The following is a 15,837-nucleotide window of genomic DNA, read 5'->3' as shown; positions in this document are numbered from 1 at the left end:
ATGAGTTGGGAGGAAGATGGGCGGGGAAGATGAAAACCAACGGTTAAATAGTATATTTGAAAGCCAAGTCAATATGAATGGGCCATTGGGCCGTGGGGCGGAGGCGCCTTTAAGTAGGCCATTGATTGGACTGGTCCACTAGAAAGTTCAGTCAATATGAATGGGCTGTGGGCCGTGGGGCTGTGGGGCCGAGGTGCCTTTCAGTAGGCGCATATTCCTTTTGTATCTTTACCATCTTCTCATCACTTCTAAGTCGACGCTCCTTCAACTGTCGTGTCCAACGTTGCAGGACAGGAAAATCTATTGCAGCCAACCGTAGAAAGAAGGATTTTTTACAAGATTACGTCAGTTTAAAAAATAATTCCTAAATTATTATATTGAAAAAAATAATTCTAAATTTATAGTATAGTTTTACTAAGTAGGAAGGAGGAAAATATATATATTTTTTAAATCATCTATTTAAAAGACTATTTATGTTATTTTAAAAATATATATACCAAAAAAATTGTCTATTTATGTTATTTTAAAAATATATATACCAAAAAAATTGTCTTTCAAAAAAAAAAAAAAAAGTGAGAAATCATCTTTTAAAGAGGCAATTTTCTCAAGAAAAAAGAAAAGAAAAGTGAAAAAGGTACGAAGTGTGAATAAAGTGATATAACTTATATAACCTTGTACTTAACATATATTGAAGCAAAATATGTAATAGGACACATAACCTAGTGGTGGATGAAGAATTCATGTGCTTTAAAACTCTTGAATTTCCTTCTCCTAAATAAAAATATTAGTAATCACAAATATATCGGTCACGGATATTTAAAAAAAAAATATATCGATAAGTCTAAAATTAATCAAAATTCATAAAAATGTAAGAAAAATCTTATTGAAATGTAATTAGAAATATAATATACATTTTAAATTTGTTTTTTTTTTAAGAATTTGGTATATGTATGATATAATTTATCATATTTAATAATAATATTGTATGCATTAATAAAAAAATATGAATTTTATAAGTGTACATTTATTATTAAATTATATCAAATATTATTCCACAATACTATTGCGATATTTAATTATAATATGTTTAATATTAAAATTATGATGTATTTAATTCGATTGTATTAAATGATATAAAATAAATGATGATATATGTATAAATTTTTTTAATATTTATATTTTTTATATATTTAATTAATATATAAATAATATAAAAAAAGTTTTAAAAATTATCACCATAATTTTTATATTTTTAGTAGTCAATTAAATTAAATTTTAAAATAAAATAATTAAAATTAATTTGTTTATTTAAATATTTTTTATCATGGTATTAGTATATATTTATTTAAGTGCACATATTATTAAATTAAGGCGTGTTAGCCCAATGAAAAATTCGACCTTTTTTTTAATCGAAATTTCACTAAAAATCGGCGATAAAATGTAAATTTTGGTGATTTTTTTACAGTTTCATCGATTAATCGATATTCATTGATATTTTATTGATTTTTTTCTAATATTTATTCCCCTCGGTGTATCACCTCTCATCGAAACACGAAATTTCAATGTTTTTTTCCAAAATTTTCATCCATGCTTTTGATGAGATTGTGTAGTATCATGATCTTCTTTCTTCACATTCTGTAACTTTGAATGAACATATTCATGTTGAAATTTTGGAATTTGTGTGATAAAGACAACAAGAAATCTTGAAGAGACAATTTCTTTTTTTTTTTTTTTTTGTGATTTCCCCTTATTATTTCAAGAAATTGTCTCTTTGCATTTTTTCAATTTTAAAAATCATATATTGGAAAGACAATTTTTTAGTATAATTTTTTAAAATATTTTACTATTTTCTATTTGGCATAGACTACGGTAGATTTGGAATTATTTCTCCCACTATAATAGTTTAGGAATTATTTTTTAAAAAATGAAACATAAAAAAAAAAAAAAAATAAATAAAATTGGACCTAGTGATATGATTTTATTCGTCTTGTTTTTAGGTTTACTAGAAAGAAAGATTTTGGAAGGATGTGTGATAAATTAATATAACAACTTAATAATTTAATTTAAGTTATTAAATACATTAAACATATTTCATAAAATGATTTGATATCATAATTTAAAATTAAAAGTAATTTTAAATATTAAATAAAATATTAAACTTATTCTAAATAGTAGATGACTTCAAATATGTAGTAGCAATCACTATAATATGCATGATCTTATATCCATCACTCATTTTTTGTATGGTAAACATTTTATAATTTGGAATATATTTAATACAAATATATATGGAATAAATTTATTATTTAATATTAAAGGTAAAATATTAGTTAAAATTAATAAATATAAACGTGTGAATTTGATAATTCTAACAAATTAACTCATCTACCCAATAAACTTGATACTAAGTAAAAATCTAATAATTTTTTTTTAAATTAAAAATAATTTAATTATTTAACTTAATATTTAAAATCATTTTAACTTTAAATTTTAATATTAAATTATTTTATCAAATATTTAATTTATTTAATAATTTAAATTAAATTATTAAATCATTTACCAAATACTCTTATAATACTCATAAAATATAACATATAATAGAGAATAATAATAATATATAACAATTTTATTTGTTGTTATTTATTGATATTATATATTATATTCTACTATATGTTATTATATAATATCGTTCATTTTTTTTATTTTATTGTTTTGTGTTTGATTATGTTTTATTTTAAAATAATATAAAAAATATTTTAATATAATTTTATAATTAATTCTAAAGATAATTTTTCTATTTTTAAGTTGATTGAAAAACATTGTAGTAAGAAAATTCTAAAAATATCAAATTAGTATTTTTCATTTTTTACCTTATTTGAACTCAAATTTTCAAAAATAAAAATAAAGAATAATGTCCAAAAATGTTTTTAAACTTGATTTTTATTTTTTAAAAAAAGATAAAAAAAAAGTGAGTCACTAAGGTGATGTTTTTTTATTTATTTAATTTTAAACAAAACTGTAATACTTAATAGTATTAAATATTATGTTGTTTGTTTTTCTATTATTTTATTTCTTTTAATTATTTAAAAGTAAAAAAAAATCAATATGTTATTTTTTCTATTTAAAAAAAGTTACATATTTTGATTTTTTATATTTAATAAAAAGTTTATAATAAATTATAAAAAAAAAATATAAAAATAAACAATATAAATTTTGGAAATAAATTATTTTGAGTAAAAAGTAAAAAAAAAAAAACAATAGCTGAGTGTGATTGGCACGCTCTGTTAAAGGACGTGGAAGTAGCAGCTTGGGTGAACAAAACGAGGAAAGATTGCTTTCACCGGTCTTCTTATAGTCTAAACAATAAACAACAGCTGAGTGTGATTGACATGCTCTGTTAAAGCACGTGGAAGTAGCAGCTTGCCTGAACAAAACGGGGAAAGATTACTTTCACAAGTCTTCTTATAGTCTAAACGATGATGAAATGTCGTTGATGTTGGATTTTATGAAAATATCAATAAAAATACTTATATTCATGTAAAAATGTTAGTTCTAAGAAATTATTTTACGACATTTTATAGCTTCTTTTACGTAAAAATTGGATGTGAATAGAAATTCATATGCATTAAATATATATATATATATATATATATATATATATATTTTTAAAAAATTTTATTTAGCTAAAAATTTTAGAATTATCTTTCTCTTTAATAACAATATTTTTGACATATAATTTTCAAACATAACAATTACTTCTACCTCTTTTATTTATCAATATAAAAGTTAAATTTGCAATTTCAAACAATCCTTAAGAGTTTATTTGGGAGTAACTTTGAGTGAGATAAAATACCTTTTTTTTATACTAAAATTAGGTTTTAAAGACAATAATTTATTATATTATATATTGATGGATGTTTTTTTGAATTTTTTTTCTTATTTATATATTTAAATATTAAGTAATTATCTCTAAATAATAAAAGTATTTCAGATAATAATAATATAAACTAAAAGTATTTTTAAGTAGAATCACTTAATATTAACATTAGGTACAGATATGAAAATGGATGTGTTCATGCCTTATTTATATTGGTTAATATATATATATATATATATATGAAAACCATACCAGCCGGGTGGGGTTTTTGAGTTGGTGTTGAAAAAAGGCATGACAACTGTTATATTTATATAAATATATATATTGTTGGTTAAAAATAAAGTGTAAGAAGAGTTACACTTTTGAAAAATAACATTTGAAAATAAAGTGTAAGAAGGGTTACACTTTTAAAGTGTAAATTAAACACATGATTAAGTTTTGAAATGTTACAAAACTTGAAAGGTTAAGGAAGACAATGAGTCTTCTCATCTTTGTAACTTTACAAAACTTAAGAGGTATTTACACATATGATTAAGTTTTGAAATGTTACAAAACTTGAAAGGTTCAGGAAGACAATGAGTCTTCTCATCTTTGTAACTTTACAAAACTTAAGAGGTATTTACACATATGATTAAGTTTTGAAATGTTACAAAACTTGAAAGGTTAAGGAAGACAATGAGTCTTCTCATCTTTGTAACTTTATAAAACTTAAGAGGTTAAGTGTAAGAGAGTTACACATTTGAGATTAAATCATGTTTAATGTGTGAATTAAACATATGATTTAATTTTGAATGTTACAAAGATGAAGAGATTGAGGAAGACAATGGGTTTTTTCTCATCCTTGTAACCTTTTTTCAACCCTAAGAGTGCTATATATATGACTTTTCTTCTTTTGAAATCTTATGCAGAAAAGTGAAAAGGCTTGATCAATCCCAAGACTATTTCCATTAGTTCCCTAAAGATTTCTAGAAGTGAGAGGAAATAGAGTCTTTGGACAAAGTTCCAAGAACTTGTTTGAGCCTTTCTTGTGTTCTTCTTCTTCTTGTTCTTATTTTGTAACTTTGAGAGTTTTATTGTATCAAAGTGAGTGTTTGAGAGTATTTCTTTTCTCCATTGTATCCAATTTTCTTCAACAATCAAAGACTCTATTCATAATGGAAGGAGAGACTATCAAGATTATGAACCAAGACCTTGTGAGGTTGGATCGTTTTGATGGTTCCAACTTCACTAGGTGGCAAGACAAGGTGAGATTCCTTCTCACAGCACTCAAGATTTTCTACATCCTTGATCCTACCTTGGCACCGTTACCGGAACCAAAGGAAAATGACACACCTCAAGTGGTGCGGCAAGGAAGAAGAGGGAGGAGGATGAGCTCATATGTAGGGGTCATATTTTGAACGCCTTATCCGATAGGCTATATGATCTCTACACCAACACCAATTCCGCGAGGGAGATTTGGGAGGCTCTTGAAAACAAGTACAAAGCCGAGGAAGAAGGTACCAAAAAGTTTCTTATTTCTCAATACATAGATTTCAAATTTTTTGATGAAAAGCCTCTCTTACCACAAATTCATGAGTTGCAAGTAATTGTGAATAAGTTGAAAGTTCTCAAAATTGAACTTCCGGAGGCCTTCCAAGTTGGTGCTATTGTGGCTAAATTACCATCAAGTTGGAAAGGTTACCGGAAGAGGATTCTCCACAAGAGTGAAGATTACTCATTGGAAGAGATTCAAAAACATCTTCGCATTGAGGAAGAATCGAGATCAAGAGACAAAATGGTGGAAGAGTCCAATGGTGGGACTAACAAAGCCAATGCGGTTTCAAAGACCAATCATCCTAGAGGTAAAAATAACAACGTCAAAAGGAATTCCGGAAATTATATGAGCCCCAAGAAAAATCAAGAGCAATTTAAGGGCAAGAAAGGTCCTTGTTTTGTGTGTGGAAAACCCGGGCATTATGCTAGGGAGTGTAGGTTCCGAAAGGACCAAAAAGGAGCTGTGGTGAATGCAATTGATGAGGAGATCATTGCAACACTAAGCGAAGTGTGCGTTGTCCAAGGAAAGGTGCAAGGATGGTGGTATGATACTTGTGCCACAATTCATGTTACCTATGACAAATCTCTTTTCAAGACCTTTGAAGATGCAAAGGGAGATCAAGAGGTTCAAATGGGCAATGAAGGAAGATCCAAGGTGCTTGGCAAGGGCACCATTGAAGTTGTTTTTACCTCCGGCAAAAAGGTTACCTTTACAAATGTATTGTATGTCCCCGATATGAATAAAAATTTGATTAGTGGGGATTTGCTTGGCAAACCGGGTATCAAAGCGGTGTTTGAATCCGGTAAGCTAATTTTATCCAAATCGGGGAACTTTGTGGGAAAGGGGTATTCTTGTGATGGGATGATCAAACTTTGTACCAATGACAATACCTATAAAATGGCTTCTACTTCCGCTTATATGTGTGATTCAAATTCTTTATTTTTGTGGCATAATAGGCTTGCACATGTTAGTTTAAGCACTATTAAAAGGATTGTGAAATGTGGTTTGATTGCTTGTGATACCAAGAAATTTGAAAAGTGTGAAATATGTGTTAAATCAAAGATGATTAAAAAGCCTTTTCATAGTGTTGAGAGATCATCTAATTTGCTTGATTTAATACATACTGATCTTTGTGAACTTAATGGCATGTTAACAAGAGGTGGAAATAGGTATTTTCTTACATTCATAGATGATTGTTCTAGATTTACCTATGTGTTTTTGTTGAAAAACAAAAGTGAAACTTTCAATGCCTTTAAAGTTTACAAAGCCGAAGTTGAAAATCAACTAGGAAAAAATATTAAGGTGCTTAGAAGTGATAGAGGTGGTGAATATTTCTCTAGTGAATTCAATTCTTTTTGTGAAGAACATGGCATAATACATGAGTGCACCGCACCCTATACACCTCAACACAATGGCATAGCGGAGAGAAAGAATAGAACATTCTTGGAAATGGTGAATGCTATGTTATTGCATGCTAAATTGAATTTCATTTTGTGGGGTGAAGCTTTGTTGACTGCTTGCCATATTTTGAATAGAATTCCTATGAAGAAAAATGAGATATCTCCATATGAGTTATGGAAAGGAAGGAAGCCTAATATAGGTTACTTCAAAGTGTGGGGGTGTCTTGCTTATTGCAAGAAAACGGATCCAAATAAAACAAAATTGGGTCCAAGAGCCATTAAGTGTGCATTTGTAGGCTATGCCTCAAATAGCAAAGCTTATAGGCTATTAGACTTGGAGTCTAATGTGATAATTGAATCAAAAGAAGTAGAGTTCTTTGAGAATTTGTTGAGTGATAGCAATTCTCAAGTGCCTACTAGTGTTGGAGAGTCTCAAGAGGAGACACCTTCAAAGGTTGTTGAGCAACCCATTGTGCCTCGGAAAATCCAAAGAGCTAGAAAAGAGAAAGTGTTGGGATCGGATGAGATTGATTCTCAAAGAATTTCATTTTACTTAGTAGAAGGAAATAGAGAAGATATTATAAGAAAATTCCTATAGTACTTCAAATAGAGGAGGATCCCAAAACATACAAAGAAGCTATGGCTTCTAGAGATGTTGCTTTTGGAAAGAGGCTATCAATGATGAAATGGATTCAATTATGTCCAACCAAACATGGGAATTGGTAGACCTTCCACCAGGATCTAAACCAATAGGGTGCAAGTGGGTATTTCGAAGGAAATATCACACCGATGGTATGATTCAAACCTTTTAAGGCTAGATTAGTAGCTAAGGGGTTTAAACAAAGAGAAGGTATTGATTATTTTGATACCTATGTGCCGGTGGCTAGAACAACATCGATTAGGATATTGTTTGCTTTGGCATCAATTCATAATCTACTTGTTCATCAAATGGATGTCAAAACAGCATTCTTGAATGGGGATCTCAATGAGGAGGTCTACATGGAACAACTGGAAGGTTTTGTTCTACTGGGGAATGAAAACAAAGTGTGTAAGCTTGTCAAATCATTATATGGTTTAAAACAAGCTCCCAAACAATGGCACGAAAAATTTGATCATGCTATTCTTTCGGATGGATTTAGACACAACAATGCGGACAAGTGCTTATATTCTAAGACTTGTGATGACTATATGGTCATAGTGTGTCTATATGTGAATGACATGTTAATCTTGAGTGATGACATGAAAGGAATAATAGAAACGAAAAGGTTTCTATCCTCAACCTTCAAGATGAAAGATCTTGGAGAAGTTGATACTATATTGGGTATCAAAGTGAAAAGAAATAGTGGGGGTTATGCTTTGAACCAAACCCACTATATTGAGAAAGTAGTTAGCAAATTTAGTCATCTCAAGATTAAAGATGCTAATACTCCATTTGATTCAAGTATAAAACTTGAAAAGAATGATGGTAGATCGGTGGCTCAACTTGAGTATGCAAGTGCAATTGGAAGTCTTATGTATGCTGCTCAGTGTACTAGGGCTGACATTTCATTTGCAGTTAGTAAACTAAGTAGGTTTACTAGCAATCCAAGCGTGGAACATTGGAAAGCTATTGGTAGAGTTCTTGGTTACCTAAAGAATACCAAAGAACTAAGCCTCCAATATTCAAAGTTTCCTGCTATACTTGAAGGGTATTCAGATGCAAGCTGGATATCGAGTGTGGGAGATAATTTATCTACCACAGGTTGGGTGTTTACACTTGGTGGTGGAGCTGTCTCTTGGGGATCCAAGAAACAGACTTGTATATCACACTCAACCATGGAGGCAGAGTTTATAGCTATAGCTGCAATTGGAAAAGAAGCTGAGTGGCTTAGGGATCTCATGATGGACATCACTTTTACTGCAAATAATGTGTTAGCAGTGTCGATACATTGTGACAGTCAAGCCACTCTAGCTCGTGCGTACAGTGGAGTGTACAATGGGAAGTCTAGACATATAAGCATTAGACATGATTATGTGAGACAATTGATTCAAAATGGAATCATCTCAATCTCATTTGTGAGGTCAAGTGGAAACTTGGCGGATCCTTCTACTAAACCTCTTACAAGAGATTTAGTAAGGATAACATCTAGAGGGATGGGACTAGAACTCCTTAAATAAAACTCACCAATGATGGTAACCCAACTTAATACTAAGAAATGACTAGTCTTAAGTTCAATGGGTAAAAACAAGTCATTGATAAGTGGGTTGTGGCAGCATTAGAACATGTGAGTTCCATCCGTGATGATTAATGCTGGTTGTTACCGTTGGAGGGTTAAGGTTAAAGCTTTTAATGAAATTCAGTCTATGTGTGACAAGCATCTTAAAGGTAACAAGGATGCTAGAAGAATTTCACCTATGTGAACTTAGGGGTGGTGCCGCCTCTCATGAGAGTTAGAGTTTCTTTCAAGAAAGTTCATGAATGGATTGAGCACATGGCCATAAAAGTGCTAAGCAAGAAAATAATGGGCACTCGTGTGGTTAGTGGAAGTGTGTGTGTTGTTACCTGTTTCGTTACAAGGAATAACTGGTTCAATGCTACAAGCAACCTGGGATTTCAACGGAGCTTTGTGACAATTACACTAAGGTAAAATTCAAATCGAAAGATATTTTATTTTATGCATTTTCACTGTTAAGGTTATAAGGGTTGATGTTTATTTTTAACCAAGTGGGGATTGTTATATTTATATAAATATATATATTGTTGGTTAAAAATAAAGTGTAAGAAGAGTTACACTTTTGAAAAATAACCTTTGAAAATAAAGTGTAAGAAGGGTTACACTTTTAAAGTGTAAATTAAACACATGATTAAGTTTTGAAATGTTACAAAACTTGAAAGGTTAAGGAAGACAATGAGTCTTCTCATCTTTGTAACTTTACAAAACTTAAGAGGTATTTACACATATGATTAAGTTTTGAAATGTTACAAAACTTGAAAGGTTAAGGAAGACAATGGGTCTTCTCATCTTTGTAACTTTACAAAACTTAAGAGGTATTTACACATATGATTAAGTTTTGAAATGTTACAAAACTTGAAAGGTTAAGGAACAAAGATGAAGAGATTGAGGAAGACAATGAGTTTTTTCTCATCCTTGTAACCTTTTTTCAACCCTAAGAGTGCTATATATATGACTTTTCTTCTTTTGAAATCTTATGCAGAAAAGTGAAAAGGCTTGATCAATCCCAAGACTATTTCCATTAGTTCCCTAAAGATTTCTAGAAGTGGGAGGAAATAGAGTCTTTGGACAAAGTTCCAAGAACTTGTTTGAGCCTTTCTTGTGTTCTTCTTCTTCTTGTTCTTATTTTGCAACTTTGAGAGTTTTATTGTATCAAAGTGAGTGTTTGAGAGTATTTCTTTTCTCCATTGTATCCAATTTTCTTCAACAACAACTTAGCAAATGGATGGTGACGTAATATTAACATTATGGAAAAAGTGATTGATGGGGAATACTTTGAAAAGGTGCATATGAATGAGGAGAAAGATGAAGTCTTCGTTAGAGTCTATTCTACGGTGAAAGTGATTGATGGGGAATACTTTGAAAAGGTACACATGAATGAGGAGAAAGATGAAGTCTTCGTTAGAGTCTATTCTACGGTGAAAGTGATTGATGGGGAATACTTTGAAAAGGTGCACATGAATGAGGAGAAAGATGAAGCAACTTTTGGAAGTCAAACACAAAATTATATTTAGAAAAATAGAAAAATGTTATTTTTAAGTAGTATCCTCCTTCATTTTAAAGATTCTAGAGTTTATGTCTAAAACAATCTATTTGTTGAAAAAAATGATAAAAATAATACTCACCTTGAAATATTTATCAAATTAATCTTTTATATCCATGTAAGCATCCATATTAACTATTATTTTATTATAATTTTAATATTATTTTTAAAATATTTTTTATTATAATAATCATTAAAAAATAATTCTTTTGTCGTGACATGACTGTGAAAGCTGCGCGCCGAAAGTTGATTCACGTTTTATATATAAATAATTCATCTTCGTGTCCGCTTCATCATCTTTATCAAACTCTTTTGTCTGTTGAAAAACATGTCCATACTCGATGTGCCAGCCACCCTTAGCAGACCCAACAAGAAAGATTGGAGATCAAGTTCCAGCCGACGGATTGTTCCTCGATGGGCATTCGTTACAAGTGGATGAATCAAGCATGACGGGGGAGAGTGACCATGTGGAAGTCGACACCAGCCTGAATCCATTTTTGTTTTCTGGAACAAAAGTCGCTGATGGATATGCTCGGATGCTTGTGACATCTGTTGGCATGAACACAACATGGGGTGAGATGATGAGCACAATCAGCCGTGATACTAATGAACAGACACTCTTACTAGCCAGGCTTAACAAGCTTACTTCATCAATAGGTAAGGTTCGTTTGGCAGTTTCCTTTCTTGTTCTTCTGGTGTTGCTGGTGCGCTACTTCAGAGGGAGTACAGAAGATGAGAATGGAATTAGAGAAGCCACCCAAAAGCTAAAAGAAGACAGCTTATTCAATGCTATAGTGAATGCTGTGGTGAGAATCATTGCAGCTGCAGTTACCATTGTGGTTGTGGCAATCCCCGAAGGCTTGCCTTTGGCTGTCACACTCACTCTTGCTTATTCAATGAAGAGAATGATAGCTGACCAGGCTATGGTTCGAAGGCTCTCTGCCTTTGAGACTATGGGTTCTGCCACCACTATTTGTACCGACAAAACAGGTACCCTCACTCTGAACCAGATGAAGGTGACAAAGTTTTGACTTGGCCAAGGCCCTATTCGAGAGAATGCTTCCTCTTCAATTGCCACAGATGTCCTCAAACTGATACAACAAGGTGTTGCCCTAAATACTACTGGAAGCATTTACAGGGCTACCTCAGGATCAAAATACGAGTTCTCAGGCAGTCCTACTGAAAAAGCAATTCTTTCTTGGGCGGTTCTGGAGCTGAACATGGACATGGAGGAATTGAAGCAGACTTGTACAATTCTCCAGGTAGAAGCATTCAATTCAGAGAAGAAAAGAAGTGGGGTTGCATTGAGGAACAAAGCTGACAACAAAGTCCATGTTCACTGGAAAGGAGCAGCAGAGATGATACTAGCAATGTGTTCTACTTACTACGATGCTTCTGGAAGCATGAGAGATCTTGGTCATGTTGAAAGGACGACATTTGACCAAATAATCCAAGGTATGGCTGCTAACAGCCTCCGTTGCATTGCTTTTGCACATAACCAACTTCCAGAAGAAGAGCATGAAATTAGAGAAGCCACCCAAAAGCTAAAAGAAGACAGCTTGACCCTTATAGGGCTTGTGGGGATGAAGGACCCATGTAGACCAGGGGTGAGAAAAGCCGTGGAAGATTGCCAACACGCTGGAGTGAATGTCAAAATGATCACCGGTGATAATATTTTCACTGCAAGAGCTATAGCTACTGAATGTGGAATACTAAGACCTGACCAAGACATGAACAATGAAGCAGTTGTAGAAGGTGAAGTATTCCGGCAGTACACCCCAGATGAGAGAATGCATAAAGTTGATAAAATCTGTGTGATGGCTGGATCCTCCCCTTCTGATAAACTTCTCATGGTACAGTGCTTGAAACAAAAAGGTCATGTTGTAGCAGTCACAGGTGATGGCACAAATGATGCACCAACATTAAAAGAAGCTGACATAGGACTTTCTATGGGCATTCAGGGCACAGAAGTGGCAAAGGAGAGCTCAGATACCATCATCTTGGATGATAATTTTGCTTCAGTGGCCACTGTTTTGAGATGGGGAAGATGTGTTTATAACAACATCCAGAAATTCATCCAGTTTCAGCTGACGGTGAATGTTGCAGCCCTTGCAATCAACTTTGTGGCTAAAGTTTCAGCTGGTGAGGTTCCATTGACCGCAGTGCAGTTATTGTGGGCGAACTTGATCATGGACACATTAGGTGCCCTGGCCCTTGCCACAGAGCAACCCACCAAGGAGCTCATGGAGAAACCACCCATGGGTCGAACCGAGCCACTTATCTCCAATATCATGTGGCGGAATCTATTAATCCAAGCCTTGTATCAGATAGCGGTCCTCTTGACCCTACAGTTCAAAGGAGAATCAATCTTTGGTGTGAGCAAGAAGGTAAAGGATACCTTGATATTCAATACATTTGTGCTATGCCAAGTCTTCAATGAATTCAATGCAAGGGAGCTCGAAAAGAAGACTATTTTTAAGGGGTTACATAAGAACAAGCTGTTTCTGGGGATCATTGGAATAACCATTATCCTTCAGGTGGTTATGGTGGAATTTTTGAAGAAATTTGCAGATACAGGGAGGTTGGGTTGGGGACAATGGGGTGCCTGCATAGGAATTGCTGCTGCATCTTGGCCAGTCGGCTGGGTTGTCAAGTGCATTCCTATTTCAGATAAACCATTTATAAGCTATCTAAAGTGGTAGGAACATCACTTCAGAGATACAGATTACCATTATTTTATATTGTCTGATTTCCCTCTACAGATTACTGTTATAATTAATAAAATTATCCTTTTTTTTAATCATAGGGAGCAGCTCTTAACAAGTTTTCTGAGTTTAGGTTCACATAAATGTAATGTGTGATTGGGAACTTGGGACAACTTTGCATCTTCTTGTTGGTATAAAGTCAGATCATGGATGATAGGAGATTAATCAGGCATCAACAACCTTAATTAGGAAAATATAAAATCAGTGAAATCCCTATCTTACAACCTTAGGCACAATTTAATTGCTGCATTGTACAACTAAGATTACTTTTGATGATATTTTCAGACTAACAAACAAACAAAAAAAAAATGCACAAAGGAACAAAAGAAGGAAATTGCATGATGTACACATCACAATACTACTAGTCTATGCCTTGATTAGAAGCAGCTTAGACTGTAAATGGAGGTCTAAGAAACCTAGTTCTGGAACAAGGGAACCAAGTCAGTCATAAGACTGAGAGAACAAGCATTAATGGCTAGTCAACATAATAGAACTATTAGCTCTTAGAAACACAGCCAAACATGGATATTTTTTTATGTAAACCCACAAGAATTGCAGAAAGATATCTTCTACTGTCCAGGTCATTGGCGATTAGTGCTGGTGCTGTGTGTGAAAAGAAGATTCTAATGCCACATGTTGCGATGTTGCATGGGTTTGAGTGTAATGTGGGTGTTGGGTACAAGTATGTGTCTAGATCTCTAATCCTTCCTATTTATAATTTCAAGACACAGGAACTCAACTACCATCTCAATAATAGGTATAAACACTTGTATATGATGTAAAAAAAGAAGGAAAAAGAATAAATGTAAAATCAATTAGAAATCGATCAAAAGCAAACATCTATTTTCTTTCCTATCTCTAAATATTTTATAAAAGAGCACTCCCAGTAAACTCTCTTGTTCTGCAACATAACTATTTGCTAAGAAAGTCAAGGGCAAAACAATAAATCAATTAAACTCGAATCTTTCATTCAAAGTAGGAGCATCCAGCAAGAACCCACATCCATACCCATGTTGCCTTTCAAACTATGTTTACCTCTAATAGGATGAGAATTCAACTGTGGGTGTATTTGGTTTGTGGGGTGATTCATGCCTAATTGGTGTCTCAGCTGGTTCATGTCCAGCTGGTGCTCCTTGATGGCGAGAGTAATCAACAATATTTATAACCTATAACACCATGAACTAGGGTAGCAAATACAAAGCTACTATAGCATAGTGGCTCTAGGATCGTTCCACTGGGAAGGACACTCAAGTAAAAAATGATACCAATTCAAAGTGAATTGGTGTTGTTTCATTTCAAGATTAGTTTAAGAAATAAAACACAAGCTTTGGTTGAAAAAGGTTTGGACTTAAATTAACAACACAACAAGTGATGAAAATAACTTAAGAAGAAAAGCATTCCTTGGAGATTCAGGTATACAGGGGAGGTTTCTCATGCAAAAGCATAGCTCCGGTCACTTGGTTCAATTACTCACATTAGAGACTTAACACTAAGTCAATTCTCTAACAGGTGCTGCATAAATGCATCCCTCAATTGGATTTCAGCTTTAATTCTCTCACTGATGCAACTTGCAATGGTTCAAGCCTCTCACTAGCCTTTACCATTCAAGGTGATCTTTAACCTTGGATTACCCGTCAAAAGCTCGCAAGAGGTAACTAATGGATGTCTCCTAAGAGTCCAAAAGCTTACCAAGTGTTGGCTATTCTAGAAAATCCTACCTTCAAGTCACCTACCAGAGGCTCGCAAGGGGTAAACTAGTGCATCTCCATGGTTAGAGATCACTTGCCTTACCAAGTGTTGGCCCAGGTGACTCCAAGGTGTTTTAAGTTAACTAAAAACATTAGAAACCATTCACGGGACACACTTACTCTTCATGCATAGCTGAAACCACAAAGCTTCTGATTCTTGCACTTGAAACCTTTCCCGGCAACCTTAACTCCAAGGAACTAAAAGGTTTAGCTACTCATTCTCTGGGGAAGATTCCTCAGAGAGTGCATAACTTAGTAAAAATATTAAAATACAAAGAGAGAAGGTAAGGTAGTGAAGAGCTAAAGCTCTTTGTATTTCTTTCTTTGGAACTTACAAAAGGTTCAACAACCAGAACACCCTCAGAACAGGCTCCTCGGGCTCCCTTTATACCAAAAATCACAATGATAGCTATTACCCTGATATTTTGCCAAATTCCCAACTTAAAAGCTAAGGAAAACTATCATTGGTGACTTACAAGGAGAATTTAGGCATTTAGGCAACAAAAATATAATGAAAAATATCTCCAAGAGTCGGTTACAAATATCAGGAAGCACTAAGGACCACTTCGCAGGTGAAAGATGAGGTCTGCGGAATTTCGCAGGTGCACAAGAGGAGCTGCGAAATTCCTTCATAGCAGCCAGCTGCTTCAACACCTTTGCAAAGTGAACTTCCAACTTGAGGTGTTTGTCTTCCATCGCGGCGTGAAGCTTCAGGGGAACTCCATAGCACTGTGCAAAAAGGCTGCGAAATCACTTC

At 33.2% G+C, this 15,837-nt stretch overlaps 1 pseudogene; it reads left to right on the top strand.

The window, feature by feature from the left end:
* The first annotated feature begins 5,651 nt into the window (after positions 1-5,651).
* LOC117912655 lies at positions 5,652-13,269 on the top strand (annotated as a pseudogene).
* Positions 13,270-15,837: the final 2,568 nt, after the last annotated feature.

Source organism: Vitis riparia, chromosome 4, assembly GCF_004353265.1.
Source record: "Vitis riparia cultivar Riparia Gloire de Montpellier isolate 1030 chromosome 4, EGFV_Vit.rip_1.0, whole genome shotgun sequence".
Taxonomy (NCBI): Eukaryota; Viridiplantae; Streptophyta; class Magnoliopsida; order Vitales; family Vitaceae; genus Vitis; species Vitis riparia.
This window is presented reverse-complemented; position numbering and strand designations above follow the sequence as displayed.